The sequence below is a fragment of the Ursus arctos genome, unplaced genomic scaffold (genome assembly GCF_023065955.2).
Source record: "Ursus arctos isolate Adak ecotype North America unplaced genomic scaffold, UrsArc2.0 scaffold_20, whole genome shotgun sequence".
Classification (NCBI taxonomy): domain Eukaryota; kingdom Metazoa; phylum Chordata; class Mammalia; order Carnivora; family Ursidae; genus Ursus; species Ursus arctos.
The window spans coordinates 4,037,582-4,060,389 of NW_026622875.1; the positions used below are offsets into that span (position 1 = coordinate 4,037,582).

Consider the following 22,808-nt stretch of genomic DNA (forward strand, 5'->3'; position numbering starts at 1 on the left):
TAATAGGAAAGAAAAATATTAAATAGTTTGTAAGATAAATGAGGAATGCTTTTACATGGAATAAATCCTTTACATATGATATGATAATATTAAAAATTGAATAAAGCACAAAAACACTGTACGATAGCCCATAAAATTTTGCCTGTGGATTTTATCAAATGTATCCCAGTCTCCTAAAATTTGAGTCTTACAAAATACTGCTGTTATCTATAAACATTCAGTGCTGCTAACCTATCTTGTTTTATTTGTTTGGATTCAGAGGATACCACCGTGGGCCAAAATATTCCCATTTCTAATAATGATAAACTTCATACCTTTTCTCCTCAATCAGTGATCCATTTTTTAAATTTTTTCATTATGTTATGTTAGTCACCATCAGTACATCCTTAGTTTTTGATGCGGTGCTCCACGATTCATTATTTGCGTATAACACCCAGTGCTCCATGCAGTATCAATGATCCATTTTCTAATCTCACTCTACTTCATCATCTAGGTAAGTAGCAATTCCATCCATCTAGTTTTTCAAATCAAAATCCTTACAGTCATCCCTGCCTTATTTTTCTTCCTCCACATTAAATTCACCAGCATGTCCAACTGATTCCACCTTCAAAATACATCCAGGATTAGACTGTGTGTCTTTGCCTCTGCTGCTACAATTCTTATTCAAGGCATTATCTCTCACCCGGACTTTCACAGATTTTCAGCATGGTCTCCTTACCTCTGTCCTTGTCCACCTTCATTTATTCTTAACACAGCAGCCAGAGTGAAACCATTAAAATGTCAGTAAAACCCTTTCACTTCTCTGTTCAAGGACCTCCAAAGACTTCCCATCTCAGTGAGAGTACAAGCCAAGCATTTTCTTATTATGACTTATTAGGCCCATATGACCTACAACCCACCCTGCCACCCCTATTCCCATTCTCACCACATTTCCTAATCTTTCCTTTCTCATTCTACTCCACACTCAAGGTCATATTTGCTGCTTCTCAAACATCCAAGTGCAGTCTTGCCTTGGGGCTTGGGCCTTTGCATTTGCCTTTTTTCCTGCTTCTACCGTCCTTCCTCCCAGGTACGCATAAGGCTTCAAGCTTCATCTACTTCATATCTTACCCAAATGACACTTCATGACATAACTGTATTAAATATGGTAATTGTATAGAAAAAACACTCCTCCATTTCTCCTTTACTCACATACTCACGATACGTCACTGTTCACGATTCTGGTCAACAAATGTGTGGAGGTTTTCATACACCAAGCAATCCCCCATGACATCAGCTGGGTATCCCACAACTTAACTCATTCTGACTTCCCCTTTTCCACTTCAGATGCCAGTTGCAGGTCAGAGGTTGTCACCTATACTTCTGACTAGCTATAAGTTGGGGTTTCCATGACCTCCCCCTTGGGTTTAATAATTTGTAGAATGGTTCACAGAACTTAAGAAAACGCCTACTTGTATTTACTGTTTATTATAAAAGTATACGATAAAGGATACAGATGAAATTCCAGATAGAAAAGAGGGGGTAAGGGGTGCAGAGCTTCCGTACCGTCACCAGGCACCCCACCCTCCCGGTACTTCAACAACCCTGAAGCTCTCCAAATTCTGTATTTTGGGGATTTTTATGGAGATGTCATCACATAGACATTATCGATCATTAACCCCATTTCCAGACCCCTTCCTCTTCCTGGGGGATGGGGAGTGAGGTTGAAAGTTCCAAGCTCTTAATCATGGTTTGGTCTTTCTGGTGACCAGCACCACCCAGAAGCTGTTCAGGAGTTGCCTATTAGAGCAAAAGATGGTCCTATCACCCAGGAAATTCCAAAGGATTCAGGAGCCCTGTATCAGGAACTGGGGTCAAAGACAAAATACTAGAACAAAAGATGCTCCTAGTAGCTTATCACTTAGCAAACTACAAGGGTTTTAGGAGCTCTATGCCAGGAACTAAGAATGGAGACCAACATATATTTTTTCTATTTTTTCACAATAACACATTTCAACATTTTGTAAAAGTAGTTCCACTATCGTTCTACTTTTATATAATTATACATGCTTAGCTTTGCATATGAGCTTTATTTATTTGTTTGTTTGTTTGTTTTGAATATGAGCTTTAGAATCCTATTGTTACCTTCACAGGTATTGCACTGGGTCTTAAGATTGATAAATTAAAAATATGCTGTTCTCTAAAAAAAAGAATAAAGTGTTTATTTTGACAATTTCAAGTTCTTTTACCATCCTTCAGTAAAGTTTCACCATTATATTCATATAGGTTTGGTTGAGGCCTTATTCAGTTTATTTCTAGGTATTTTACTTTTGTGGTTGCTGTTTTGAGACAGGCTTATTTCCTCTATTGTACAGTCTGGCCAATAATAATTCATAGCCAGGAAAACATTTTTGTTTTCTTTACTATAGTTCAAAAGCCACAACTTTATGGATTTTTTTATGTCAATTGCAAATTTTAGAGTTTCAAGGTACAGAATTATGTAATCTGTTATAAATGGTATTTTCTGCTTCATATAAAGTTTAAAGGCTCTCATTTTTTTTTCTTCTAACTTCATTGGCTAGTACTTCAGGAACAATGTTCAATAAGGAAAGTAGTAGAAATCTGCCTACCTGCTTATTGATTATGGTGGGTATGCCTCTTCTGTTTCACAACTAACTTGACTGTGGCTTCTGTTGAGTACACAGTTTTACTATGGTAAGGAGGTATATATATATATACATAGATATATGAGTATCTATTTGGTTAGGAGACCTATCATTACTATTAGATATGGATGTAAAACTGTATGAAGTGACTCTTCAATATCTAGAACAGGAAGAAACATTTTTTCTATATAAGTTATTAATTTGTTGAATTACCAAAAGTTCTTAATATAAGTCAATCCCTGCAATTATGGAATAAGTTTAACTGAAGTAAGCTATGTGTGGCTTGGCTATATTTTAGATCCAATTTAATAGTCATTTTGAACTCAATGATATTAATTTCATTCTGCTTTTGTTTTTAATGGTATTGTAGATTTTTATTAAATATTCCATTAAGTCATTTTTATTTATTTATTTTTTCACTTTTTGCATCTTTTTTTCTTACAGAGTATATCTAATGGCTAACTTTATAATTTTCAATAAATTATGTAATGTTTTTCTAGGCCGAACAAATAACGCAGAGTTGGTTTCCAGTTACGAACTAGTTCCCCCATGAATGTTTCTTGAAAGCCCCTGATGAAGACGACATACTCCCCCGTTTCAGGCAGCCTCCTCCTCAGCTTGCATAGCATTTACTCAATAGACTCAAGAACAGAGAGTCTATGATAATAGAAATGGAGGCTATGCATCAGCTCAGTGACATGAACCCTTCTGACCAAGTTGGACTCACTCCAGCTATTGCTGTGAACCTACTTGCCAGTGACCATAACATACTTGGGCTATCATATTTTAGGTACCAGCTAGCTATTTTGGTGGCACATGGATTATACTGGATCCCTTTCAACACAAAGGGTTAATTCCTTACCCTCATTGGAATGCAGACTTACTCAGGATTTGAATTTGCTATTCTTACTCATCATGTGTCTGTATACAAATCATCTCTCTATTTACTACATTTTGTGGTATCCCACATGGTAGTACTTCTTTCTTTGACAGCCTCTTTACACAGAAATAGAAAAGTTTATGGGCTGATGAAAATTAGTTACAATGCCAACTACTGACAACATGTGATACATACTCTGAACCCATAACCTATATATGGTACTATTTTCCCCATAAATTGAACACCCGAATTCATAAATCGAGAGGTCATCACATCTCATTACTTAAACCAAATGATTCTTTCATTAAAAATAAATTCTCTCGCAATGATTCCAGACCTTGCAGACTTAGTGGCTGTAGTACATAAAAGAAGAACACTTCTAAGAAGGGACAAAACCATGCATGTATCACATACAATTGATTAATATTTTCTTTGTTTTCCTCTTAACTAGTACTGTATATGGGGAGTATAAAGTAGTTAACTTTTGTAAATCAACACGTAAGTTAAACAATATTAATAATGGAACAAACTTGAGCCAGAAGATAAATGGACATCAACCAGAGATTCTAAACTTGGAGATGTCTGCAGAAAATCTTGACAATTTGAATTGGCTCCCATCAGGAATGGTTTCAGCACATTCTGCACTCAGCACATATGAAGAAAAGTCCCATTTGTTAGGTGGGAGATATTCTTTTTTTCAAAGTAAAAGAATGGGACAAACATATATATACATGTTTTTAAAGCTTATTTATGTACACACACAGGACAAAGGGTTTAAAAGCAATAGAAATATGCTATGTGTTTACTCAGCATACAAACAACCTTCCTAATATGTGGAACTCCATCACTGTGTGTGGTTGGTGACAGGCAGGAAGTCAAGAAGGCAGATGATTTCTCTACCCTGGAGTGGAGACTATAGAGATATGAACTAGGATCTACCACTCACGACTCTTACCTTGAGGAAGTGATGCACAGCCAGATGTTAATCATGGTGATGACAGAAAAGTCAACAGTTCAGCAATGATGGCAGTTTGTTCCTGTAATAGAAACAAGTGAAAATGAGTGTCCTATAATGGAGGCAGCAACAGTAGCATCCTAACCAGTTGTTTCTTGGCTGCAAAGTCTGCTTGGCTCATGCTCATTATCTACGTAGGGCCTCCCAGCATTCCCGCAGATCCTTTAAGCTACCATGTATCTTACCAATCAATTCTGTTACTTGTGGTCAAGAATGTTACCTGATAAAATAGGTAAGAAGTGTTGTGTATGTTACATTTATTACAGTTCCCAACTAAGAGAGAGGAGTTGGGTGGGGGGAGATAGGAAAGGTTGAAGGGAGAGAGTGAAACAGAGACAAAAAGAAAAAAAAAAGAGGTGGAGGAGAAAGAAGAATAGGAGGAAAAATACATGCTTACACTTCTAAATCCAAGAATCCTTGCAGTGCTAATCACCTCTCACAGCATTTAAAATAATATGGAGTTTCCTCAAAAAGTTAAAACTAGAACTACACTATGACCCAGCAATTGCCCTCCTAGGTATTTACCCAAAGGATACAAAAATATAGATTTGAGGGGACACATACACCCCAATGTAATGCAGCATTATCAACAATTACCAAATTATGGAAAGAGCTGAAATGTCCATCTGCAGATGAATGTATAAAGAAGATGTAGTATATTTACAATGGAATATTATTCAGCCATCAAAAAGAATGAAATCTTGCCATTTGCAACAACATGGATGGAACTAGAGTGTCTTATGATAAGCGAAACAAGTCAGAGAAAGACAAATACCATATGATTACATTCATATGAGGAATTTCAGAAACAAAACAAACGAGCACAGGGGAAGAGGGAAAAAAGAAGAGAGAGGGAAGCAAACCGGAAGATACTCTTAGCTACAGGGAGTACACTGAGGGTTGCTGGAAGAGGAGGTGATTGGGAAGGGCAGTTAAATAGGTGGTGGGGACTAAGGAAAGCACTTGGTATAAGGAGCACTAGATGTTATATGTAAGTGGTGAAGCACTAAATTCTAGTCCTGAAACCAGTATTGCACTACATGTTAACTAACTGGTATTTTAAATAAAAACTTGAAAAAAAAACCAAACAATCAAAAAGAAGCAGTAGCATTTCATCAGCAGTTTTTAGGAGCAAGGAAGAGCAATGCGATACAGGTAAAGTAGAAGCAAACAGCACTGACGCATTCCTTAAGAATCACAAAATAATAGAATTGAGAAATAAATAATGAGCTAGCGAATAAACCTGAAGGTATTAAACTCCTCTGCTACAATGCAGTCATTCATTCACTGGGTTAAAAAGTAGAAACTACTAAAGATTATAAAAACACCAGAAAAGCAAAATTTTCAAAGTAAAGAGATAGTTTAAATATATATACCACTTTTACAGGCTGCATTCTCAGATTCATAATCAATAAAACTAGTAAAATATTTTTTTAAAACTTTAATACTTAGAAATGCATGTTTTTCCTACATAATACCTAGATCAAAATAAAAGTAAAACTGAAATTTCCAACCACACACAATGTAATCAAAAGCAGAATAGTTCACACCAAAACTTATGTTATATAACTAAGGAAAATCTGTAGGCATAAATGCTGTAAATACTTAAAGTATGAAAAGATAAAAGGCGGGAAAGTGGGAGGGAGGGAATGAGGAAAGAAAAACATCTTCATTTAATGTAAAGAAATTAGGATAAGAAAATACACCCTAAGAAAGAACAAGACTGAACTGCATTTTTTAAATGAACAGAGAATAAAAAAGAAAAAAATAACAACAACAACAACAACAACAAAAAAAAAACACCAAAAAAGGGAAAACATTACTAAAACAAAAGGTTAGGTCTTTGAATGATGAATAAAATGGGTAACTTCTAAAAAGACTGTTTAAGGATAAAGGAAAGAATGTAAACTGTACATGAAAAACAAGAAAATATAAAAATGTTATGAGCAAATTCAAAGTACAACTCAGAAAAATTTTTTTTGAAAGACTAAGGGAAATGGCTTATTTTCTAACAAAATATAATGTACTGAAATGATGTTTTTAAGGTAAAAGAAAAAAACCTTAAGAGATTCATGGCCATACATACATGCTATTGGAGAAGAAATTCCAGTGAGGCTATTGTGCAATTGTGCATAAGGTGGAGGAAGGCAGGCTGGCCAGAGCCCTGCCTCACCTGCCGTAACATCAATACTGAGGACCATGCAGGCATCTCTGTTGATCCCACAGCTCATGAGAACCCCATAGGTAACCAGGGCTGGAGATGATGGCAATCCCTGGGCAGTTCTGAGGAGTAAAGCAGCCTGCTCAGTATGCATGCCCAATCTCTCCCAGGTGATAAGAACAGCAAGCGAGATGGAGGGAGAAGAGCTGCAGTGTGCGAAGTGTGGGCACTGATGCTGCGGAGACATGATACAAGCCTGAGGCAAGGCAATATGACAATAGATGGGGATGGAAAGTCAGGGACAAACAGGAGAAATATTTTAAAGATAGAACTGACAGTACCAGGTGACAGATTGGAAGGTGTAATTAAGGGACAAGAAGGCTTCTAGAATTGGTTCCAGTTCTAGGTCATGTGCAGCTGGGGGCATACACAATAAGGAGAACAGAAAGGAAAAAAAAAGAACAGAATTATAGCAGGCTGCGGGAGGGGTATGAGAAGTAAACAAAGAGGCAAAACCCACTTCTCTCGTGTTCCATCGCTGAAAATTACAGGGCGTCTTTCTTAGCCATTATGTAGTATAGTGAGTGCTTGCTGTGGTGAACCAGCTCCCAGAACAGATATGCAAACACAACATGAAGAATTGGGATTTACCAATGCAAAATATTCTAGAGCAGAATAGTCTAAAAAGTCCAGTTCGTGCTGTGAAAAGTAGCAGCTTATAGTCATTAAATTTACGTTTCTCTAAAAGCTACAGAAAACTAAAAATGAACACTGGCTTAAAAATACAGAAATTCATTTACTTCTTATATAACCAGAGCAGTCTTGTCGTAGTTTAGCAATTCCATGGCTGTCCAGATCCACAGCCTTTTCTAGCTTGTCCCATCCACCTCAATAGCTTCTACTTCATAGTCCAAACTAACTACTCCATAGTCAGTCAATAGGTCTATCTCTTGACTCCAAGAAATAGGAACAGGAAAGCATGTCTCTTTACTTTATGTATACTTTTCAAAAGTTATCTACACCATTTCCCTTAAATCTCTTATATTCCATGGACACTTGGTCTTGTTTAACTAAAAGGAGGCATGGGCAATCTAGTTTTCATTTTCGGCAGCCATATGCCCACCCTAAGTCAGAAGATGCTATTTCTACATAAGAAATGAAGATGGGATTTTGGTGAACAACCAGTCAACCATAAAAAAAATTCACATTCTGGGGCGCTTGGGTGAAGCAGTCAGTTAAGCATCTGACTCTCGGTTTTCGCTCATATCTGATCTCAGCATTGAGATCGAGCCCTGGGTGAGGCTCCGTACTCAGCATAGAGTCTACTTAAGATTCTCTTTTTCCTTCTCCCTGTTCCCCTTTCCCCTCTCTCTGTTTCTCTCTCTCAAATAAAAATAAATAAATCTTTAAAAAATATTTTGCATTCTAATATATGGATAATGTTAGGTCTTATTGAGATAGAAACTCTTCAGTAATGCTATCTTTGCATAAAGATGTTTAGATCTACATTTCTTGAGTTGACTAATTCACTTTATTCCTGTAACACCTATTATTGGTTTTTCACCTTCATGACTCCCTGTTTTATAGAGACACTGCCACAGAAGCGATGTTTTTAGATTTTCTTGGCATCTTTTTAGTTCCTATCTATCAATAATATATATCTATCTATCTCAAAGCCTTTCATTGCCTATTGTGTCTACTGCAAATTTGAGCAAAGGATTCAAATGACAATCACACGGGTTCTAAGAGCATAGGCAGAAAATCTGCAACCAAAGACATGGCAAATGAAATAAAGGAGGACTTTGAAGGCCAAGGGCACAAAGCCAAGAAATGGAAAAGAATAAATCAAGTGGAAGAGGAGAAAAAATAAGAGTTTTCTCATAATGAAGTAAAACATGAGAAATAATATACTGGACAAGTTAGAAAACATGAGAATGATTCTCAAAACCCGAATGATATCATTAAAGTAGGGTTTTAACTGCATCAAATCTTTTCTAATCAAAATAATATTCATAGTATTATGTAATATATAAACATAAGTCTAGAAATATCTCTGGAGATAATGGAGCTATGTCTAAAAATGTCCTGGCTAAATATTCTGCCAATCACTTAGGGGTTAATTGATTTATTTTATTGCCCAGATAACTTAGTCAAAATAGTCCTATCAAACTGATCACATACAAGAATTTGAATACTTCAGTTGATCCCTACTAAGAACCTAGAAGTGAAGTAAGGAGGAAAGATACTAAGATTAGCCTCTTAGTCTTGGTTCCCCACAACTTTCTTGCTTGTAAATATATTTTCATCTAAGCACGTGATATTTAAAAAACATTGCTCAATGAAGCCTGGTTTCTTATGGAACTAAATAAAGGAATCATCCATTATCATCTACACTTATTTTAGAGATAGCGGTATCAGTTTCATTAGATTTCCACATGTAAAAATGAGTGATACATAACGCAAGCAGTAGTTACTTCAAGAAAAGCATAATACATTCAAATACCTTTTTTCAACATCAAAAAGTTGCAATTCAGAAAGAAGTCTCTTGCATAGACACAATAATTATAATTCCTTTTTTTGAAAAGAAAACTATAAATAAGACTAGAAACAACATTTAATTAAAATCAGAGATTTTCTGCAATAAAATTTCCAAGAAGAAGAAAACATATAATTTGGACACACATTTTAAAGAACAGCTGCAGAAACAGGCTTCAACAATGAAGTTTCTTGACTAGAGAATATCTATATAAAAAGACCAACACGAAATAAGAAGGTGACCAGGGGAAAGGAAATGAGTTGGGGTCAGCAGATCTTTCCTTCTACCTTGTAGAGAACACAGTACCAAAATTCAGTATCTCCACATTTACCCCACACAACTCTATCATTCTTTGATACTGATGAGAATTGCTTTGACCTTTGAGAAGTCTTGTATTTAGTACATCGACTCTGTGAGACATGTTTACAGAACTTCAGATGTCAATATTTCCCATATTTGGAGTTAAGCAAGGTTCTAAAGTAATATTTTATAAAGACTCTGATACTTCCTAGCCATACACAAAAAAATAAAGTCAGAATTACACGTACATGCTAAAAGATTATAAAGGATACTTTATGCTAGAGAAGTATACATAATAAAATTCAAACACGACCACATTTTAAAATTAGAGATTAAGGTGAAGATAGAAAGTTTGCGTTGAAATATGCCGTAAGAAATAAAGAAATCTGGGGTGCCTGGGTGGCTCAGTCGGTTAAGCATCTGCCTCCCACTCGGGTCATGATCCCCGGGTCCTGGGATGGAGTCCCACATCGGGCTCCCTGCTCAGTGGGAAGACTGCTTCTCCCTCTCCCTCTGCCTGCTGCTCCCCCTGCTTGTGCTCTCTCTCTGACAAGTAAGTAAAATCCTTTTTAAAAAAGGAAAAGAAATAAAGAAATCAATATCTATAATTCTATCTTAAGTGTGAGTTTTTTAAAAAGATGATCTATTTTTCATTAGGCATATTAAGCATTCACTTTACTGATGGGCTTCAGGCCGTAAAACTATCTTCATTTTGTAAGTCTTTAAAAAACATCTTTATTTTGTTCTGGTGTAAGTCCTAAGATTTGATTAACATTAATAAAACTAAATTTTTTCTGAACAAAACATATTTGTAAGTTATAAATAATGGACTTACATTTGTGGGGGTAATGGAGAATCGCTGTGCGACAGTTTAAACAAATAAGCCATAAAGGGCGTATATTCATTGTGATTAATTCCTGGCAAAGATAATTTACTAATATTTTCTCATGTCATGTAATTACTGCCTGGCGTGGAAGATGTTTGTGTGATAATGCAGATTACTCAAGAACCTTGACATTCATGGGTTTAACATTTGTAATTTCAGCAATTCCCAAGGGACTCAGTGATCCATAGCCCATAGCGATTTAAAATTTTGCTGACGTACCCTTTTATATGTGCTAATTGTGAGCAGAAATGGCACTGGAACTAGAAAAGTCCTGCGTAAAGGTCGTAAGTAAGGACCAAGTGAATCATTTCAGAATCACTCAGTTATGTCCTTTTGTTTAACCTTATTTAGGGTTTTAACCTTACTAGACCAACTTGGTAATGATTCTTGTAATATTACTTTACTTAACCAATTGATCCATGTAGCTGTATCGTATACCCTGAAGTTTGTTTTATCCTTTTTTTGATTTATGACTTAAGTAAACAGTTCCACATGTATGATCAGCAAACGTATATTCTACATTAATATCAATGCAATGTCATTAATTACATTAATTAGTATGATATTAATATAACGCAATGTTAATATTTCAATACCAAGCCATGCCTAATTCAACAAGTTTCACAGATGGAATAACCCAAATTGTGTGTCCCTTAAAAGTTAAAGCTAAAAAATAAATTCACATTTATATGCATAATTTTACATAGACTACACCTGTGAATTAAGTAGTAGAAGATATCTCTTGTGTGAATTCCATGGTAAAACAGTGCATCCAATTAGAAAAATTGTAAGTGAAGCCAAGCATGAGATTTTGCATACGCAGGAGACCAAGAGGCCTTTGAATTCAATAAAATGCAATGATGCTGGAATCAGACTGCCTGGTCTGAACTCTGGCTCCTCTACTTTCGGGATTTGGGCAAGTTATTTAACCTCTCTGTGGCTATTTTTTTTTTAAGATTTTATTTATTTATTTGATAGAGAGAGACAGCCAGCGAGAGAGGGAATACAAGCAGGGGGAGTGGGAGAGGAAGAAGCAGACTCCCAGTGGAGGAGCCTGATGTGGGGCTCGATCCCAGAACGCTGGGATCACGCCCTGAGCCGAAGGCAGACGCTTAACAACTGCGCCACCCAGGCGCCCCACTGTACCTATTTCTTACAGACAGATACAGACCATCATATGCTTCTGTTGTAAGAATTGGGTCAGATAAAGCCTACCAGAGTGTTTGGCACATATTAAGGGCTCAGTAAACTTTAGTTTCACTGATGCTAACTCTCTGTCTGGGGAGTCTAATTTGTGAGAGAGGGGTTGTTAGGTTGTTAGCAGATTTAATGAATTTCCCAGACCCTACATTTCAGTATAATATTTTTTTTCTTCAGTTACTATATAATCTCATCCAATCAGCTGCCAAGAACTGATTTACTTCCTTATTATGCGGCAAATAAGAAAATTATGTTTTAGAGACAGTGCTAGCCAGAATAAGAGAAATTAGAAGCAGAGGTAGGTAAGAGAGAGACAGGGAGGCTGAAATAGAGAGAGACAGTGACAGACGACTGATCATTAGATAGACCGGTAGGTAGGTAGATAGACAGACAGACAGATATAGATGATAGATTGACAAATAGATAAAGACAGATGAAACATAGATGATATAATTTGTGTTAACATTCCAGTTAAGAGGTGACTGCAAATTTTGTCAGGAAAGAGCCCTAAGAATAAAGACTAGGTTAATTTAAAGAAAATAGTATCGATAAATTTAAAATTTGCCCCACAACTTAATGTGGAAGTTTCTTAATGTGGAAATGCTTACATAGGCAGGAAAGTAAAACATATAATTTACAAGCTTAATTCAGTTTCTAATTTGTACAAAGTTGCAATATGATGTTAGCAGCCCATTATATTGGCTCTGCACTTAGAAATGTAAATAGCTGTGATTCAGTAAACTGTTCTTTCAACAAGGGAAAGTCAGTGTGGGCGATCTCTCTCCATGTCTGTCCCTCGTTTCCTTTCTCCCCTTATTTATCACTTCTGTGTACAACTTCCATTTAGTAGGAGCCTACCGGTATCTGAAAAACAGCTTAAACTAATATTTACTCAGAAATGGAACACTGCTTCAACTATTCCCAGGACTCTGGACTTTTGAAAAGATTATAGTGTTATTTTTACCTTAAAAATAGGAATCAAAATACTAATATATACTCTTGAATGACTTATAGTAACTTTGTGTACAAGATAAAAACAAACACAAAATCTTAACTCCTTCAGAACCTGAAAGACAATAAGTGTTTTAAAATATCTAGGGAGGTATTTCCTTTCCTGAACCTAACAGCCCCATTTTCTCCTTTTATAGTTTCCTTTTAAATGGAGGTTAGACTGCATGATAAAACAAAATCCACTGCTTCAAAGTCTGTTCCTAGAACTTTGTCTACGGTTCTGCACTTGCACTTACTACATTTCATAGTCTGTCTATGTGCCCTTGTCTCCCTCATCATCATGCTATCGAGCCCTGAAAGACATTGATCGTAACTTAGTCATATTTGTGACTCCCATTCTCGACCCCCCGATTCCTACATTATAGGTGCTCGATATATTTTTGATAAGTGAAGAGAAAGAGTATTAAGACATATGAGTAGGCTTCACGAGTCTTTGATCATAAAGATATCAACAATTACAAAACAAGTATAGAATTCAGTTGAGAAAGATTCAGAAAACAGGATGCTTTGACTGACAAGACTAAATATTTAATATTGGAACTAGTATATATAAAGTGGTAATGCAAAATGATTAGCTTACTTCCAAGTAATGAAGATGAGGGATAAACATATGACTTGGGCTCATGGTTCCAGTGCAAAGAAAATGTCAGCCCCATAGAACATACTTTTTGCTAGGACACCTACCAGGTCAAGAAAAACAATTATGTTACCACTTGTTCACATATTTATTTGATGATTTTTTAACTGAAGGCTAACTAGAGTGTCAAATACATATAGTATCCAAAATTTGTCCAAATGGATTTTACAGCCAACAACTTGGAGCACAAAATGACGTCTGCAAAGAAATGGAGTCAAAGGGGCGAGATATGCACACACAAAACAATGAGCACATGATGGAGAGAATGATCAGTCTTACCTGGGTGTGAATAAAGGCATTAGAAAATGTGGCATTTAAATCATTGTGGCAACTTCTAGAGTACAAACTCCAGAATATTTTGAATGTAGAGAGCATCTGTTCCTTCCGAGTGACTAAGCTTTTCAAGTAGGAATGACCAAAGTAAAAGAGAGTTTTGCGCGTGAAGTAGACTAAGTATTGCTAGACTCTGAAAGCAAAACACGGAACCTGGTGCCAAAATCCTGCACCCCTGGACCCAAATCTGAGCATCTTTTTGTTCTTCCTGAACCTATGAATACTTTTGCTATTTCTCAACCAAGTCAGCTCTAAGAACACCACCACTTACGAAATCCTAGAGCCAGAACTGAGATGTGTAGTTGCGAATTTTCCTTAATAGTTTATTTTGCTAAATACTCATTAGTGGTGTACTGGAGCCATTTGATTGCTAAAATTTCAGGAATTTGTGAGCATTTGCTGAGTTAAATAAACACAGGTATAAACAGTAAAAATTTATGATCTCTTAATACTTTTACTACATCTTTCTATCATTTATGCTGTAGAGCTGACTTCTAATATTGTATGTGTAGGGGTGGAAATACTACATAAAGTTGTGCCACTTCACATCTTTTCTCAACTCTATGTTCAGGGACCACATTGTTAAAAATCAGCCATTATGGGACTCCTAACACCATAAAGACTACAGCGCAGGGCTTGGTTTATTGTTTTGTTGAGGTCTAGACTTAAGGAAGTGATGGAAAGAATTTTAATAGTGCAGATTAAACTTAAAAGTAGGCATGTTGATATTCATATTGTGAATAGCACAAAAACTCAAGGAAATAGCCTTGCAAGTCCTAACACTACTCTCTGATTTGGCAAAGCCGTTACTCACAACATTGAAGAACTAATAAAGTTCCAAACATATTTTTATTATCTCACTTTTGTCTTGTCAATGTAAATGAAAATATCAACCAATATTTATGTTAAAACTTTACTCATTTCTCATTCACAACAATAGTTTAGCTACATAGACAAGAGTTCAGCAAAAATCAATGCAAGCGTTCTGAAAGAATCAACTGGCTCTACGGAATTTACAACACAGAATATTTTAAGTTTATTATTTGTGAACCGCAAATATTCTTATATCTCTAAAATTTGTAATTTATACACACATATAATATATATACGAACACACACATTCTGTTTACATTGTTATCAAAATTCATGAAAGAATAAATTTAAGCCTAAAAATGCATGTCTGTCCGTTTTGTAGCATTGGCTGAGGTAGCTAAATTTGTTTATAATTCAATTAGTTCTATAAATCTTACCCAAGTTCCCAGTTCCAATCTCTTTCCTGTCCCCCTTTTATTTGTTCACTTTGTACTTCTTTTTTGTAGCACTTACTTGTTATTCGTTTGTATAATTTTTGGTTTAATGTATGTCTCCCTATACGCATGCACAGAAGCCTTTTGGAGTAAGTCTGTGCCCATCGTGTTCCCTGCTGAATATACAGTGTCTATCACAGTACCTGAAATTGGCCATGGTGGGAGTATTTACACCATGTTCACTGAAAATACACATTAAATATTTACCTCACAGACAAATGAGTGAATGAATAGAAGAATGAATCCTCCCGGAAGACATTATTTTATTGTTATTTGAGCCATGGGTACTGATGAGAACATTAGAAATACAGTTTCGACTTGTCAATACTGTGCTGTGGAAGAGTGAATAAGTCCCACTTTTAGCTGATAACTTTCACAGCATTTAAAGACTCAAAACTCCATGAGAAAGTCTTCTCCCTCCTTCCACTGTCTATCCCTTCATGAAGTATTACCTGGGTTTGGTGGATGCTTAAGAGAGACGGACAGAGAGGGAAACACCCGGACTGTGGAAGATTTGAAACACTGCAATTTCACTCTCTTCTGACTAAACTTTCCCTTCTGCATATATAAAACAATAACTTCATTATGAGGGAAAAAAGGGCAGATGGTTTTCACAGTTCTTTCAAGGATGAGAACAATTAAAATGTTGCTTAGAGCTGTCTCCCTGACAACTTCATGTCATAGATTTGAGGAAGTTGACTTCAACAAAAGCTCAGAAAGCAATAACTTTTTTTTTTCTTTCTTAAAGCATTCAGTCAATCAATAATGGACAGTACTGAACTTAACCATTCCTTTTTTCAATGAGGATAAACATTCTAAACCACTTATGCTCTTACAAATTGCAAGACATTTAAGAGATGTTTTAAACACTTTAACATACACACTTAAAGTAGGAGAAAGAAAAGAAAAATGCATAATAAAAGTATTTGAGGAGTAGGTTGTGAAATACTGAAATGATCATATGTTTACTTATAGACAAAGCAGCAGATATAATTTAGTTTCTATGTTCTTTTTAAAAACTCTCAAAGATAAACCAGTTAAATTCTCAGTGCATTAACTTTATACTTTGTTTGCCTTTCATTTAAAAAATAACAATAGTGTAAAGAAGAAATCTTAAATGAATTAAAAACAACTAGGTAAAATTAAAGTAATATGGCTTTTGATAGCAGGTTTTAAAAGGGACACTGGGCATTTTATGAGACATTTTTATGCTAGTGTAAATGGTTTATTATTTAAAAAACAAGAGACCACATGTTTTTTAAAGCAAATTTTTAAATAGAAATTGCCAACCACAGTTACAGATATTATCAAGGGAAAGTCACTATGTCATGAAGCATTCTTCCACAAATCAAGGTGTAAGCATTGAGGCAGTAGAGTCTTTAAAACTGTAAAGTATAAGTCATTTAATTTATCAAATTTGTAACTACCTATTAGATCTGAAGGTTGTTCTTTCCCAGACCCAATACTGTAGGACCACAACACTCCAATTTGAATTGAGAGAGCTAAAAATAATGAGTGAACTCATAACAGCCATCAGAGGGAAAGGTTTCTGAACAGGAAAACAAACAAACAAACAACAACAAAAAAAACCTTCTAGAAATATATTTACTGTAAAAATGAGAGGAAAGTTTACCAGTGAACAGGTTTCAGAGGAAAGATCAAATTTCCTTCTGCACAGGCTCTATACATCTCTGTAGGCCTAACTCACTACTCCATTAAAAACAAAAAAGCAAAAAGTAAAATTTCTTTATTTTGTCTTTATAATTTTACGTCTGTGAATTCTAGAGGCATTTTTTTCTTTTCAAAAGTTCCCTATTAAAATATAAAATCCCGTTGGAATGGCCATTACCCTAATATTTTTTTCCCTTGAAGCCAAATGTGGCCTCCACAGTTTTGTAAATGCAGTACCCCAAGGCACTACATATAAATAATAGTTGTTACCACCCACTTGTGATCTGTGGCTCACAGCATTCTCAGCTAGCAAAACAGCATTAAAATTAAGACTTGAGCCCGCAGAAGTGGAATGGGATATACAGTAGACAAAGGAAGCAAGAATCCATTGGACAGCAGAACAGTATCTAATATGGACTTCTACAGAGTCAATGATTTGACGTAGGGCCCTAGGCTGAGTCCCTACTAGAGGTGACTATTTATCATTCAGAGCTCTGAGAATAAATCTACTTCATAGATATGAAAAAGAAGACATGTTGCAAGGACTAAAATATGCATACAATATAAGGCAGGACTCCAGGATGAAAAGCTATAGATGGGAAGATTGGTCACCCACGAATGAAGTCTTCTTAGTGCATTAGCATGTCCCAACCCCCAAAGAAAGTAGAAATTCCTTTTGCTTTGTCAACTGAGAAACCTTGGATCTGTAGCTCCCCAGTCTGAAACAGCTATTGAATTTAAGTGTATTAGAATTAATGAGGTTATAAGCAGTCAACACATGGCCTTTGTGAAATAAAAAGATGTTTATAACTGAGAAAGTAATGGACTGCAGTTAAACTGGATAGACCACCCAATTCATCTCATTAAGGAGTACACACTGGAATTCAGTCAGGAAGTCTAATTGAAAAGAGAAAATGATGTGTTCTTCCCTTAAGCTACTAATATTACCTTCAATACTGTCTTTCCATGGTTCTCAATGTTTAAGGTGGATGGTTTCTGTTTTAAAAGTGAATCAATAGTCTGTTGCTCAGGTTTGCCGAATTAGGTTTATCTTCTACATACACACGTAAGTAAAGTGTTGTTCAATGAGCTGAGGTAAATAGAGCGGTTGATTGTTTCCCCATTTTGTGGTGATACACATAGGTGTTTAGGGATAGATGCTAATTTTACGAAAAGCTGACTTGGCTAAAATGAAAAATAGCATTAGTAAAATATAGAAGCAAATGTGGTCAACAGCCCACTACGGCAGTATTTTTCACACATCTTTCAACTACTTAGTTCAGTTAAATTCATGATCCATAAAGCAGAGAGCAATAAAATCCACTTCTTGTTCTTGTGTTGAATTAAAATATTACTAACCATGCTTGAAATACCACTGTTTCTGTAAAGACACTGTAAGTCCAGTTAAAAGACTAATATTTTTCCCTTTTAGCAAGCAATCAATGGAGACAGTAATTTTAATCTTCTTTTAATACTCTTCAAAATAATAAAAAGGGGATTTTGTCATCAATACCACTATTCCGATCAAATGCCAAAAGAAAATGTCCGCAGAAGTCAGCTCATTTACATAATACTTCTTATTACCTATTTGCTTTCTGGGGATTTGGTGATCCATAGATGGAACATAGGAAAATGCGAATTTGGGATTAGTGTTAGCATGTCAACAATTTTCTCTCCTACTTTATATGAATGTAATTGTCCTTTAAAATAAACAATTAATATATACTAAAAGGCACTTTAATGCAATATAGTGAGTCTCCATAGAGTTTTATTTTGCTTAATTCACCTCCTTCCATACATATTAAATATCTATGTGGATCATGAAAATGGATCGCTAAACACTTACATAACCATATATCATAGAGTATTAGGACTTATTTTTTAAATTAAACTTTCTCAGATAGCTATATCTTATCTTAAAAAGCTATCATTAGGGGCGCCTGGGTGGCTCAGTTGGTTAAGTGTCTGTCTTTGGCTCGGGGTCCTGGGATCGAGCCCCCCATTGGGCTCTCTGCTCAGCGGGGAGTCTGCTTCACCTTCTGCCTCTGCCTGCTGTTCTGCCTACTTGTGCTCCCTCTCTTTCTGTCAAATAAATAAATAAAATCTTTTTTAAAAAAAGCTATCACTAAAGTGTCATCAAAAATTATGAATTTAGCAAAACATTGGAAGATACTCCTAAATTTATTTAACACCTACTATAAAATTTTGAAAATTTATTTCAGGTTAATTTGTTTGGGGGTTTTAAATGGAAATATGAGGGGGAAATTATTAATTTCATGCCAGTTTAATTCAGTTTCTCAAAAAAATTAAAAATTAATATTCAAATGAATAATTATTAATGTTACTCTACAACTGATATTTGGTGTGGCTATTTATAAGCAATGGACTATTTTCAATGGCATTTCAAGTACGAGACAACTAGAAACAAGCTGCTGAACAATTCATCACAAAGACTGAAGGGCAGAGGTCAATGGAATGTGGTGGTCATAAACTGGCCCTTAAGCTTCTCAAGCTACCATTCACTAAGGTGAGGGGAGTTTCTCTTTAGTCCCTTTTTGGGGGTCTGCCAAGAGCCTCATTTCTAAGTCCAAGCTTCTTTTCAGAAGAGTAAATGGTAGTAATAACTGCAATTTGATGTCACTGAGCACCAACTTTTGCTAGATGCTATTCAAAATGTTTATTGACTCAATTACTCCACAACCCTGTGAGACAGATGACAATATGATACTTATTTTACAAATGAAAAAAGAGTCAGAGAGTAGATCATTTACCTTAGGGCTAATAAATTGGCTAGTGAAGAAGGTAGAATACACTGAGAAGGTCCTAGTTTTTGTCTAAGCTATGTATGTTAATGAAACTCAGATGTGCCTGACTTTGGTGACCTGGTTGCTTGGGCCAAAAATTCTATTTGTATAAAGGGCAAGAATTATCTGGAGAAAGGACTATTCCTGAAGAAATAGGGACTCTGTTGTAACCAACTTGAGCTAGATGTAAAGCCTTGGTATTATGAGGAAATAGAGAAACACTTCTTATCATATCAAAAAATCTATTACTCAGATTTTTCTCCCGGTCCAGCCCCAATGAACACTGAAGCCTATGGGTTACAGCTGCTATCAACTAACAGCATTGCTTCAGTAGAAACTGCAAGGCCTTGGGATGCTTTGGTGAGAACAGTACAACTAAAGTATGTGATACAAAATACTAAAAGGTAGGAACTCTAGTCACTTAACTTTGGAAACAGCACTTCTCTAAGAACTTCAGATCACTCTCAGTTTTCCAAAGTCTAAATTACCTGTAAGGTTTTTTGTTTTTGTTTTTTGTCTATTATATCCTGTGAAAACTCTGGAAATGTGGCTGCTAAACTTACCCATCTAAATCCCCAATTTGTTACCCCCAGCCAAAAGAAACATGGGAAGGAATTCTTTTTAAACAAAAAATTCAAAAAAGTTATTAGACAGTGTGTTATACACTTAGCAAAATGACCAAGCAATCCAATTCCTGAATGTTACCCCAGATAAATGAAAACTTACATTCACACAAAAATATGTACATGAATGTTCATAGCAACTCTATTAATAAACACCAAAAACTGGCACAGCCCAAATGTCCTTCAGCAAGTAAATTGGAATATAAACACTGGTGTATCCATTCAGTGGAATATTACTCAGCAATAAAAAAAAATGAATGAGTTAGTGATACATAAAGTTTCAATGAATCTCAAAGGCATTACATGGAGTAAAAGAAACCAGTCTCAAAAAGATACATACTGCATAATATATTTGACATTCTCCAATGACAATATGATTGTGATGGAGAAGAGATCAGTGTTTATCAAGGGTTAGGGTCGGGGGGGGGGGGAGTTGACTATAAAGGATAGTGTGAGAGAATCTTTTACATTAATAGAACCATTCTGTATCCTGATTATAGTGGTGGTTAGACAAATATTGACATGTTAACAATTCATAGATGTGAACACCAAGAGAAAAACTGTCAATTTTAGTAAAGGTTACCTTTAAAAATGACAAGCAAACAAAAATACTGATCAATGACCTCAACATCTAGGTTGCGGTATCAATAAAATTATTTCATTTTAAATAAGCTTTTCTAAAAAACTGAGAATAAGAAAGAATTGCAAACTGCACATCTCAGCATCAGCTACCAGCTGTAAGTCAATCTCATATTAAGAACAGAATAGAAAAATAAATGTAATTACTAAGGCTCTTTTAAGAATAAACACCTTCTGTTTTAATTCAGCTCAGCAAATAATGTGTTGAGTTCCTACTGCATACACAAGTCCTGAGTGACAGTAGAGATACTCCCACCAAAAAAAAAAAAACCCACTACATTTACTGGAAATTTCATTAAATTAACAGATTCAGTTAGGCTACTAGGACAATACATCACTCAGCAGATGTAATAGCTAGAACTTATCTACAAAGATTTTGTATTCTTTGGCTGAATCCCCTGTTAGGAGGCATTAAGACTCCTGCGGCATTTCTATTCTTCTCTTGCAAGGTAGTTCCTTGTTTGTTTGGCTCCCCTGCCCTACAAGACTGAGCAACTTTAAAGCCAAAGACTATGCACGCTGTAGATCTTTGTGCTTGACCCTGCTCTGCACATTACACATAGAAGGTGTTCATAAGTGACTGTAGAATTTAAAGTGGGTGGAAAAGAGTTTCATTATAGGCTTTCTTTCTCCCTTTGAAAGCAGGCATTTGCTTTTTTAAAAAAACTCACATTCCATAAAGCCATCTACATATTTCATTTTTAGAAAAGTCATAAATTGTGAAAACAAGATTTACTTGTTGATAACCATAGGAAACTGCCTCTATTGAATTTCACATCTTTGTAAACTGCTTTGGAAAGTATCATGCAATTGTATCTGGATAAGTATAGAGTAGGGTGGTGTTCCATCTAGAAGAGATTCAAAGAGGATCTACAAGTCTTTTGCGTACATGTATGCTTCTTTTTATCATTTCAAATCCATCCTTACCCTTAACACTCTATTTTTGTGGCAGAGATCATGATTTAGCTTATCTATTCCCTTTCTTTCCTCATCTTATTCCTTGCCCCCAGTGTCCCTGGTAGAAAATTTCAGTCATTCTCCAATTTCAATAGTTACAATTATTATTTGTATAATCTCCAATCTACTGGGTTATTATACTACAATCAAGTGCTCCTGAATCTCTTCATAATCAAATCCTAAATGATCCATTTGTATTGACCAACAGAATCATTGCCTCCAATAGCACATTTTCCCCCATCTCGGTGCCATTTTAAAAGAAAGTGCTTCCTTAAGTCATGTAGCTGTAGCTTCCTCACTTGCTTTACCAAGTCTACAAACAAACAAACAAAAAACAAACAAACAAAATGGCAATGAATGAGAAGGCAGCAGGAGCCTAGAATTCTTTATCTCTTAGATGGACAGGTAGGACTTCCAGCTATGCTGGGTGCACGTTCAGGCAGGCCAGAAAGAAGAAAAGTTAATGGAGTCCAAAATCCTTCATGGTTTCACAGTTGCTAAGCATGTCCTGTTTTATATGAAGGTCGATGGTAGTGGCTTTAATGCACCTCTCTGCCTGTCTCAGTTGAGAAAGAAACTTGGCCACAAATTTCTATTTAATTTTCTGTGGGGACTAAAAATAGGCACTGATGTGATTTTTTTTTTTTAAGGATTTTATTTATTTATTTATTTGACAGAGATAGAGACAGCCAGCGAGAGAGGGAACACAAGCAGGGGGAGTGGGAGAGGAAGAAGCAGGCTCATAGCGGAGGAGCCTGATGTGGGGCTCGATCCCAGAACGCCGGTATCACGCCCTGAGCCAAAGGCAGACGCTTAAGGACTGCGCCACGCAGGCGCCCCACTGATGTGATTTTTTTAACCAAATCAGGTCTCCAGTGTTAGTGAATCACTCTTTTAATAAGGGCCGCTTGTTTTCTCACCATCCCAACCCCCTAAGAATTCAAGACAGCATCCTTCAAACTAGAGAAGCTTGGCTTCCTGTGGTGCCATTAATTCATGTCCCTCATTTGGGCATTAACATGAAAGAAGCCACCAGCCGACCCTATGATATCCCTGGCACTAACACTTCAGTAGAGTGTAAATGGAAGGTAACTACTTATCCATGAGCAAAAGTGGATTGATGAATTGCATAAAAGGATGATGGATGGACTAATAGGCCAGACAGGCACTGCTTATAAATGGCTTTGAACTAGAGTGGCTGAA

General features: G+C 35.9%; 1 long non-coding RNA gene across 1 annotated transcript in view; it reads right to left on the reverse strand.

The window, feature by feature from the left end:
• Positions 1-2,265: 2,265 nt before the first annotated feature.
• The window catches only part of LOC130544392 (uncharacterized), a 363,269-nt gene continuing 342,726 nt past the window's right edge, over positions 2,266-22,808 (reverse strand). Inside the window, exon 3 of the long non-coding RNA XR_008960638.1 lies at positions 2,266-4,562. This is a non-coding gene — a long non-coding RNA (uncharacterized LOC130544392). The remainder of the gene's footprint in view (positions 4,563-22,808) is intronic.